The sequence below is a fragment of the Callospermophilus lateralis genome, chromosome 18 (assembly GCF_048772815.1).
Source record: "Callospermophilus lateralis isolate mCalLat2 chromosome 18, mCalLat2.hap1, whole genome shotgun sequence".
Taxonomy (NCBI): domain Eukaryota; kingdom Metazoa; phylum Chordata; class Mammalia; order Rodentia; family Sciuridae; genus Callospermophilus; species Callospermophilus lateralis.
In genome coordinates this window covers 41886903-41897196 of record NC_135322.1, presented here as the reverse complement: position 1 = coordinate 41897196, position 10294 = coordinate 41886903, and the positions used below count along the sequence as shown (strand labels likewise).

Here is a 10294-nt window from a genome sequence, read left to right as displayed (position 1 = left end):
CCTGGCAAAACAAAACAAAAAACTTTTCTGAGGTGATAGTATATTGCAGGGACTCAGGAGGCTCAGGTAGGAGGATTACAAGTTCAAGGCCAGACAGGGCAATTTAGGAGACCCTAAGCGACTTAGAAAAAAAAAAAAAAAATATATATATATATATATATATTTAAAATTTAAAGTATATATATATTTACAGCAAAATTTAAAAAAAAAAAGAAAGAAAGAATAAATTTTAAATCGTATTTCTTGGGTGGTACAGTATCCAGGGATGGCAAAGCACAAGGATGTTGAGCAGAATCCTGTGGCTCTCGGGTCTCTAGGAGCTGCCAGGCAGCCCTGGATCATGATAGAGAGAGTGCTAGAGGCTTATGATTTCATTTGAACCATGTGTGACCCAGAAAAATCACAGTACTTTTCTTTGGTATTGGGTATTTGACCCAGAGATGCTCTACCCCTGAGCCACATCCCCATCCCTTTTTATTTCTTATTTTGAGACAGGGTCTCACTAAGTTTCTAAATTGCTTAGGGCCTCACTAAATTGCTGAGGCTCGCCTTAAACTTGTGAGCCTCTTGCCTCAGCCTCCCAAGTCTCTGGGATTACCGGCATGTACCTTCATGCCCAGATAGAAAAGCCCAATACTTTCAAAGAACTGGGAGTGGTAATAGAGAGTTGCCTGGAGGTCCAGGAGACAAATGAAGAGGGCCATCTGGTTATTATCAGGTTCAGGCCAACAGTACCTCTCTGTTCTTTGGAGACTCTTATCCTTGGAATCTACATTGCTGAATAAACTCACAGAAAACATCAACAAGCAGATAAAGACAAAAAGGGAGTGGCAGCTGCAATGGAGAACCTCAATTTACAGGAAATTATGGAACAGTGTGTCCTTGAACCTGACTAATAGCTGTTTAAAAAGACACTGAACTGTAATTGTTTGATATATTTGTTTAAACTCTTGGTAAAATGTAAAAGACTCATGTTTAATACATAGATGATTTGTACCTCAAAGTATTTTTAAAAGGATTATTTCTGAGCAAATTTTAATTATATAGTAGGACCTAATTTGTTCAGTGATTAACATTCTCAGAATTTGTAACACTTAAATGATCAGGCAGAAAAACATTTTCTAGTTACAATTTTGAATAAGATGAGTTACAATTTTTCTGATGCCTATTCTAATACAATTACTTTTCATGTCAAATTTCTACTGTGCCCAAATGTATTTATTTTAAATCATTACTTAGAAAATAAATAAAGTAGATGATTTTCTTTTTTTTTGTACTGAGAATTGAACCCAGGGGCACTTAACTACTGAGTCACATCCTTAGCCCTTTTAATTTTTTTATTTTAAGACAGGGTCTTGCTAAGTTGCTTAGGGCCTCACTAAATTTTTGAGGCTTGCTTTATCTTGAGATCCTCCTGCTTCAGCCTACTTACTGAACCACTAGGAGTATAGGTGTGTGCCACTGTGCTCAACCATTCTTTAAAAAAATAAATAAATAAAAATACAAATTTTACTTCTTTTTGTCTTTTAATATTTTGGGGGGGGCAGGGCCACTGGGGTTGAACCCATGTATCTCACCACTGAGCTACATCCCCAGTCCTTTTTTATTTTTCATTTTGAGAAAAGGTTTAATGCTGGCCTTGAACTGGAGATCCTCCTGCCTCAGCCTCCCAATTGCTGGGATTACAGGCATGCACCACTGTGCCCAGATGCCTTTTATGTTTGAAATGAAATATATTTTCTTCATTAACAATTCAAGTATCAGATGTGGTGACCACCTGTGGTCCCAGCTGGTCTGGAGGCTGAGGTGGGAGGATCATTTGAGCCACAAAGTTCAAGATCAGCCTGGGCAACATAACAAGACCCATTCCCCCTCACAAAAAAAATCCCCCAAACCAAAAAAACAAGCAATATAGAAGTTGGATGTGTACCATACTTACTTTTGATGTTGTTCAGAATAGCTATTATCATCCCTGTCCTGAAGACTGAGGAACAAACTCCCTTGAAGCCTCCTAGCTAGTAAGAGGCAGAGTGTGGACTAAGATGCAAGGCTTTTTATGTGTGTCCAAGAACTAGTTTGTCCCTGTGGCTGTGCAGCCTCCCAGCAGGCCCTCTCCTCCACCCTAGTCAGAGGCCTTGGCAGAACACTGAGCAGACAGGCTCTGATCCACAGAAGAGATAACATTCACTGTGCAGCAGAAGCTGGGACTCCCCCCCTCCTCCAGCAGTGTCCCCCTCACTCCCTCCTGCCTCTCCCACCGGAGGGTGGACAGATCTGAATGCAAATGACTGAGAATTCACCTGGAGGTGACTGATTTTATCACGTAAGTGACTTTCGCAAACTTCACCAATTTAATGAGACCCTGCCTCAAAATAAAGATAATAGTATTAATCATATATAATAACATACCACTATAATGATAATATTAATTATATTAATATTAATGATAGTGATCATTATATTAATAATATTCATATATTAGAATTCGTTATAACATTATTATAGTTATCATATTAATTATCAGGTATTAATATGTTAATTTTATTATATTGATTTTGTTATATTAATTATAATCATAATTATATTAATGTATGACTGCACACATGGTGTGACGCTACATCGTGTACTACCGATAAATGAAAAGTTGGGGGCTGGGATTGTGGCTCAACAGTAGAGCGCTCCTCTAGCACATGTGAGGTCCTGGGTTCGATCCTCAGCACCACATAAAAATAAATAAATAAAATAAAGGTATTGTGTCCAGCTACTTTTAAAAAATAAATATTAAAAAAAAAGTTGTACTGCAATTATGTACAATGAATCAAAATGCATTCTGCTGTCATGTATATCTAATTAAAATTAATTATTTAATGAAAAGATAATACTAATCATATATAATAATATGTTACTATAATGGTAATATTAATCATATTAACATTAACAATAGTGACAGTTATATTAATATATTTTAATTCATTATAATATGTTGTAATAGTTATTATATTAATTATTATATTAATATAATTATATTAATATATTGATTATGTTAATTAACACAATATAATTATATCAATAAAATATAATACCATAATTAGATTGTTGATCATATTAATAATAATATGTTAATATTAACAACAACAATAGATCTGGAGGTATAGCTCAGTGATAAAGCAGCCCTTGGTTCAATCCATAGTACCACAAAAAAAGGGAGGTCTATTAGAGCCAAAAAGTAGGGTCTTCTTATCTCACTCCACTCCTAATGGTATCCCCTCTGTCACCACTGGGACATGCACAGCAGAAACTTTTCAAGGCTGCATGGCCTGGCAAATTATATTGAAATAAATACATGGAAATATAAATATAAACAGCATAAAATAAAACCCAAGAAAGTGAAAAGGCAGGCTGTCACAAAGAATGGTGACAATTTAGAGGCGATGGCTACCCTAAAGCTGTGACTTGGACTAGGCTTCTTGTGCTGGTGCTTGGGTCCAAAAGTTCTGATTAGGCATTGCCAGAATACAAATATTGCACATGCCTCAGACTTCCATTTGACCCTTGACAAAGGGTAATTGTACACAGGGAGTTACTATAGATCATCGAATTTTGGTTTCCAAACAAGAATTAGCACTTCAGAGATGTTTACTGAATACTCTTTTTTTTGGTACTGGGGATTGAAACCAAAGGCACTTAACCACTGAGCTGCATACCCAGCTCTTTCTGATGTTTTATTTAAAAACTGGGGTTGTGGCTTAGTGGTAGAGCATTCGCCTACCATGCGTGAGTCACTGGGTTCTATCCTCAGCACCACATAAAAATAAAATAAAGATGTTGTGTCCACCTATAACTAAAAGATTAACATTTTTTTTTTAACAAAAGGGGTTTCCCACCAGGCTCGGTGGCAAATGCCTGTAATCCCTGTGGCTCAGGAGCCTGAGGCAGGAGGATTGCAAGTTCAAAGCCAACCTCAGCAACAGCAAGGAGCTAGCAACTCAGTGAGACCCTGTCTTTAAATAAAATACAAAATAGGGTTGGGAATGTGGCTCAGTGGTTGAGTGCCTCTGAGTTCAATCCCCACTACCCAGAAAAAATAAAGAAAGAAAGAAAGATAAAAAGTGTTTCACTTAGGGCCTCATTAAGTTTCTGAGGCTAGCTTTGAACTCATAATCAGCCTCCTCTGAGCCACTGGGATTACAGGCATGTACTACCATGCCCAGCATTTACTGAGTACTCTAACATAGGTTTCTGCCAAGAAGTTTGGCTGCCATGATGCCACAGTCTGGCTGGGCAAATAACCTGGAGGTGACAAGCAACTTGTGAAGGTTGAAACAGCGGGAGCCTCTTTATTGCAGGACAGCAGAGGTATATATACCTAACTGATTATACACAGCTTCTTTCAATTAACATAATCTAGATACAGCAATCAGCCAATATGGAATCTCCATCATCTTAATGGCTCGATGGCGTAAGCTCACAAACCACTCCTCCTGGCAAACTGCCAGGCGCCATCTTGACTTGGTTGTGGCCCTCAACACCATGAAACCTTGCACGGTTTCTGCTGTGCATGCCCAAGTGGACATGGTAGGGATACCTCTAGGAGTAGAATGGGTGACATGGGAGAACCCTAGATTTTGGGGCCTACCTAGTGGACCTCCTCTTATTTATTTATTTATTTTAAAATTTTTATATGTATAGTACTGAAGATTGAACCCAGGGACACTTTATCACTGAGCTACACCCATGGACCCTTTTCTTTATAAAATCTTTTTTTACTATATTATTATTATTATTATTATTATTATTTTTAATTTTGAGACAGGGTTAGTTTTGCTAAATTGCTGAGACTAGCCTCAAACTTTCGATCCTCCTGCCTCGGCCTTCTGAATAGCTGGGAATACAGGCATAGGTCATCATACATGGCTCAAAAAAATTTTTTTTTTAGGCTGGGCATGGAGGTACATGCCTGTTATCCCAGCAGCTTAGGAAGCTGAGGCAGCAGGATCACAGGTTTGAAGCCACACTCAACAATTTAGTGAGGCTGTAAGCATGTGGACCAGGTTGGCCCCCAGCTTCTACACTCAAGCAATATTCCTGCTTCAGCCTCCTGAGAAGCTTACTTTAGGTGTGTACCACCATCTCCAGCTTAATATTTTTTTTTTATCTCCCCTTAATATATTTTTTTTTCTGGTGCTAGGGATTGAATCCAGGATCTTGAGCATGCTAAGTGGGTGCTCTGCTACTGAGCAACATACCCAGTCCCCCACTTAAAACAACAAAAACAAAAACTATAAACTCTGGCCCATATAACATAGTCAAGCCCCCTCGCTTGATGGAATTGGGAGAATCACTTCAGTCACCGGAATTCAAGACCAACCTGGGCAATATAGTGAAGCCCACATCTCAAAAAAATTCCCCAAAACAAAAAACAAGCAATAATGAAAGTTGGATGTACACCAGACTTAATTTTGTTGCTTTTCAGAATAGGAGTTATTATCCCCATCCAGGGTTGTTGATTTCCCCACTCCTGCGGTATGACTTGGATATGGCTCCTGGCGCCAGCTCCAAGACTGCCCTCTCCTCCAAAAAGTCAATAGGCACAAATTCAGATCTCACCTTCTTTGCTGACAGCTCTGTCATTATGGGTGTCAAAATAACGGGGACCTTATCCAGAAGTATATTTGACCCTCAACCCTGAAAAGACCTCGGACTGATTTTGTTTTTGGGGGGGTACCCAGGGGCACTTAACCACTGAACCACATCCACAGTCCTTTTTATTTTTTGAGACAGGGTCTCCCTAAATGGCTGAAGCTGGCTTTGAACTTATAATCCTTCTGCCTCCACCTCCTGAGCTGCTGCAAGTACAGGTGTGCACCACCGCACCCAGCTGGACTGGTTCTTTTTAAAAAAAAAAAAATTATTTATTTTTAGGTATAAATGGACACAACACAATGCCTTTACTTTTATGTGGTGCTGAGAATCAAACCCGGGTCCTGCTTGTGCTAGGCAAGTGCTCTACCGCTGAGCCACAACCCCAGCCCCAGGACTGGTTCTTCTCTGCAAGTCCTGGCAACTTCTACAAACCTACTCTGCTCAGCTAACTCTGTTAAGAGGACACATAGCCAGTAGGGACTTTATGCTATCAACATAACAGTCACTTCCAAAGATACAGTGCTGGATGTATGCGCAATTTGGCTGCAACATCCATCACACCATTGATTCCAGGGTTGATTTGGCTGATCTGGTTGATTAGGTGGGTGTCCCTTTCCTCCCTCACTTCATGTGTGTCCCTCCCAAAGACGATGACCTTCCTCAATAGCAGGACAGTTATTTGGTCAAGGGTATGCAAGTACCTTCATTCCCCTGCTAGAACCTCCAAACAAGCTTGCAAGATCCAAAGGTACAGAACTACGTCACTACTCCAGAAGTAGTTCGTAATGTAAGATGGTGAGAGCTGGGGCTTGTAGTCTGGAAATAATCGTTATAGGTAATATGTGTTTCTACCTTTGCAACAAGTCTAATCCACAGTAGTTTCTTATCTGGACTACTTCAATTGTTAAAAAAAAAAAAAAAAAAAAAAAAAAAAAACAACTACAGGCTGGGCACGGTGGTGCACACCAGTAATCCCAGCAACTGAGGAGGCTGAGTTAGGAGGATCGCAAGTTCAAGACCAGCCTCAGCAACTTAGTGAGATCCTGTCTCAAAGAAAAAAAAATTTTTAAATGGCCGAGGATGTAGCTCTGAGGAAGAGCATGTACTCAGTAAGCATGTGTCTAGCTTGTGCAAGCCCTGGGTTCAACTACAGTTTGGGAGTGTGGGGAGGGAAACCAAGGCCAGGTTGTTTCATCCTCAGTTTAAAATCCGGTCTGGCTTTTCTTACTTGTTGAAAGCCAAAGTCCTTGCCACGGCTTCCAGGGCCAGCTTGTTCTTCCTCCTCTCTGACCATATATCTGCCACTTTCCTTCTCCAAGTCATTGCTCTGAGTCAGCCTCACCAAACTTCTGCACTTTCTGGTCTCCTGCCTGAAACTCTCTGTCACCAGATGTCTATATGGCTCCCTTTTTCACTTCATTTAGGTCTTTGCTCAAATCCTCTATCACAGAGAGGGAGTGGGGGCGGGGAGTACGGGAGAGGGAGAAGGAGAGCTATTGATTCCAAAAACAAAAATTATTGCCCACCTCTCTGTCATAACAGTACTTTGTTCTTCTTTATTATTAGTGGTATTATTTCTTTATAATTGTTTATACCCTTCCCATTCTGCCTTCCATTTAAATGCATGGCTAATGAGTACAGGAACTTTGTTGGCTTTTTTTTTTTTTTTTTGCTGCTACATGTCCTAAGATCTGACACATAGGAGCCACTAGCACACAGGTCGGCTGAATGAATGACTGAATACCTGATTTCTACTATGCAAAACATTGAATATTTTACATGTTGATCTCACTTAACCCTCACTAAGATGCTCTGGGATAGCTAGTATCACCATTGCTATCCTCATTTGCAGGTGAAGGAACTGAAGCTCAGAGAGATGGTATCATTATGGGTGTCAAAGTAACGGGGACCTTAGGTTAGCTAAGGCAGAGCTGGAATATGAACTTCAAAGGTCTGACTCTGGAGCCCAGACTGACAAAGAGTTATGATCCTGGGAGGGTGGGTATGCTACCAATTATTATTATTATTATTTTTTTACCACAAACCACAAGCTTACTGGGTACATGCTCTTCCTCAGAGCTACATCCTCTTTATTTCCTATCAGAATTATGGAACCAATAACAAGACTCAGCCCCAACTGAGCAGGGAAGATCTTTAATCTTGGCCAAGAATAGGAGAAGTGGAAGACAGACTTGCAAATCAACTTTCTGACCCTTGGGAGGTCAGGTGGTTATAAATATAAAGTAAAAGAAGCCAGATGTGGTGGTGCCTATAATCCCAGGGGATCCAGAGGCTGAGGCAGGATGATCACAAGTTTAAGGCCAGCTTCAGTAATTTAGCCAATTAGATTCTGTCTCAAAATTAAAAATAAAAAAGTCTAGGGATGTAGCTCAATGGTACTGGTGGGAAAAGATAGAGGTTAAAAGAAATGAAGGGGAGGGAAGAAAGATACACTTATAAAAGGGAGAATTCATGTATTTTCTGGTAATGGGGGAAGACTTTTCTGAAATTTGAGTGTCACTTCTTTTCATTCCTATTATGTTTCTTTCTAATCATGTCATGGTAATTGTCAACTGTCATGGTGCTGGGAGTGTCATTTAGCATGCACAAGGAATTAGAATGGAGCTAGAGGTTGTCTGGTGATCACTTTGGGAGCCATCTTAGATCCACCTGGTTTCAGCCTACCCACCTAAAGAGGGACTTCTGGTCTACAGGCATTCTGTCCTCAATGATAAATAAGATCGGGGCCGGGTAGATATTCAGCCAGATCATTGAGGCAGTACAAGGTTAGGATGAGGGAACAGGGAGGCCCAAGCAAGAAGCAACTTTTGGCTGGTTGGGAGACTAGGTTGAAAAGGGACCCCAGGAATCTCAGTTCCCAAGTTCTCTAGAGTAGACACTGTCATCCTCGGCTGGATCTCTCTGCAACCCCTGGGTTAGCTCGGGAGGGAGTATATAGACTGACCCCTTTCTTGCAAGAACTGCTGTTGGGTGGCCTGTGGGCCCTTGTCTGTAGGGAGACCAGCTTTGCTTGAAAGAAGGGAGTGAACAGATCTGTGGAAGCCCAGTTCCCTGATAGAAGGAGAAGGGTGAATTCTGGGGAATCCTGGAAAACTACAACCCTTTTCACTTCCAGAGGCTAGAAGTAATGCTCCAACAGGGTACTTTCCCTGGAAGCATTCTGCCTCAGGGAAGAAATGTCAAGAGTAGGAGGGCCTGGGAGATGATCAAAGACAAGGTATTTTTTTTTCCTTCCTTCTATGAACAAAAAAGGAGACTTTGTCCCTTCCACTATCTAAAGTTAAACTCCACCCTGATCAACCTGGCAACTCATGCATGCTAAGCAAGTACTCTACCGCTGAGCTACACTCCCAGACCAGAGATGAATTCTTTCCAAAAGACTGTCTCATTAGCAATGAAACGTGCCAATCTCTATCCCATGGGAGATAAGATTGGCACATACTGGGCAAATGCTCTGCCATTGAGCTACACCACAGCTCCAATCTCTCCATTTTCTTTCTTTCTTTCAGTATTGGGGATTGAACTTAGGTTCTTCACCACACAGCTACATCCCTAGTTCTTTTCATTTTTTTTTCTTTTTTAAAGAGAGAGAGAGAATTTTTTTTTAATATTCATTTTTTAGTTCTTGGCGGACACAACACCCCTGCCTGCATGAGGATTGAACCTGGGCCGCATGCATGCCAGGCAAGTGCGGCACCGTTTGAACCACATCCCCAGCCCTCTTTTCATTTTTTATTTTGAGATAAGATCTCACTAAGTAGTCTAGGCTGACCTCAAAATTGCCATCTTCCTGCCTTAGCTTTCCAAGTTTCTGGGATGACAGGTGTATGCCAGCACACGTGGCCTCTTCATATTTAAAACAGAGCCTTCCCATTCTCTAGCTTTAGCTCTCCTCCCCTCTCCTGGACTTACAGCCCACTTGGATCTGATTTCAGTCATGCCACAGAAATGGCTCTCTCCTCTGGGCTCAGTGGGGGCATGCCTATAATTTCAGAGACTTGGGAGGCTGAGGCAGGAGGATCCAAGTTAGAGATTAGCCTCGGGAACTTAGTGAGACCTTGTCTCAAAATAAAAAATTAAAAGAACTAGGGATGGGGCTGGGGATGTGGCTCCAGCGGTAGCGTGCTCACCTGGCATGCATGCGGCCTGGGTTCGATCCTCAGCACCACATACAAACAAAGATGTTGTGTCCGCCGAAAACTAAAAAATAAATAATAATAATAAAAAAAATTCTCTCTCTCTCTCTCTCTAAAATTAAAAAAAAAAAAAAAAAAAAGAACTAGGGATGTGGCTCAGTGATTCAGTGCCCCTAGCTTCAATCACCAGTAGCATACCACACCCTTCCCCTCCCCCCCCAAAAAAAAAACCCCCCAAAACAGAATGAACAATGGCTCTCTGCAGGATCACCATTAGCCCAGTTATCACATAACGCCAAGGACCTGGTCAGTCTCTTCCTTGCTTGACTTCCTTAGTCGCTCTGTGGCCTCTGCTTCCATAGTCCTTGAGCCTCCCGGGCTGGGCAGTTCCTCTTTTCCTTTTTTTTTCTCTGTAGACTCTTCCCTCCTGTAGCCTTGATCGCAGGTACAACTCTGTTCAGGTCTCAGGCTTCTGCTCTCTGCAGGTTCCACCA

General features: G+C 41.2%; 1 pseudogene; it reads left to right on the top strand.

The window, feature by feature from the left end:
• Window positions 1–281: 281 nt before the first annotated feature.
• Window positions 282–896, top strand: LOC143383222 (cytosolic iron-sulfur assembly component 2A pseudogene; annotated as a pseudogene).
• The last annotated feature ends 9398 nt before the right edge of the window (window positions 897–10294 follow it).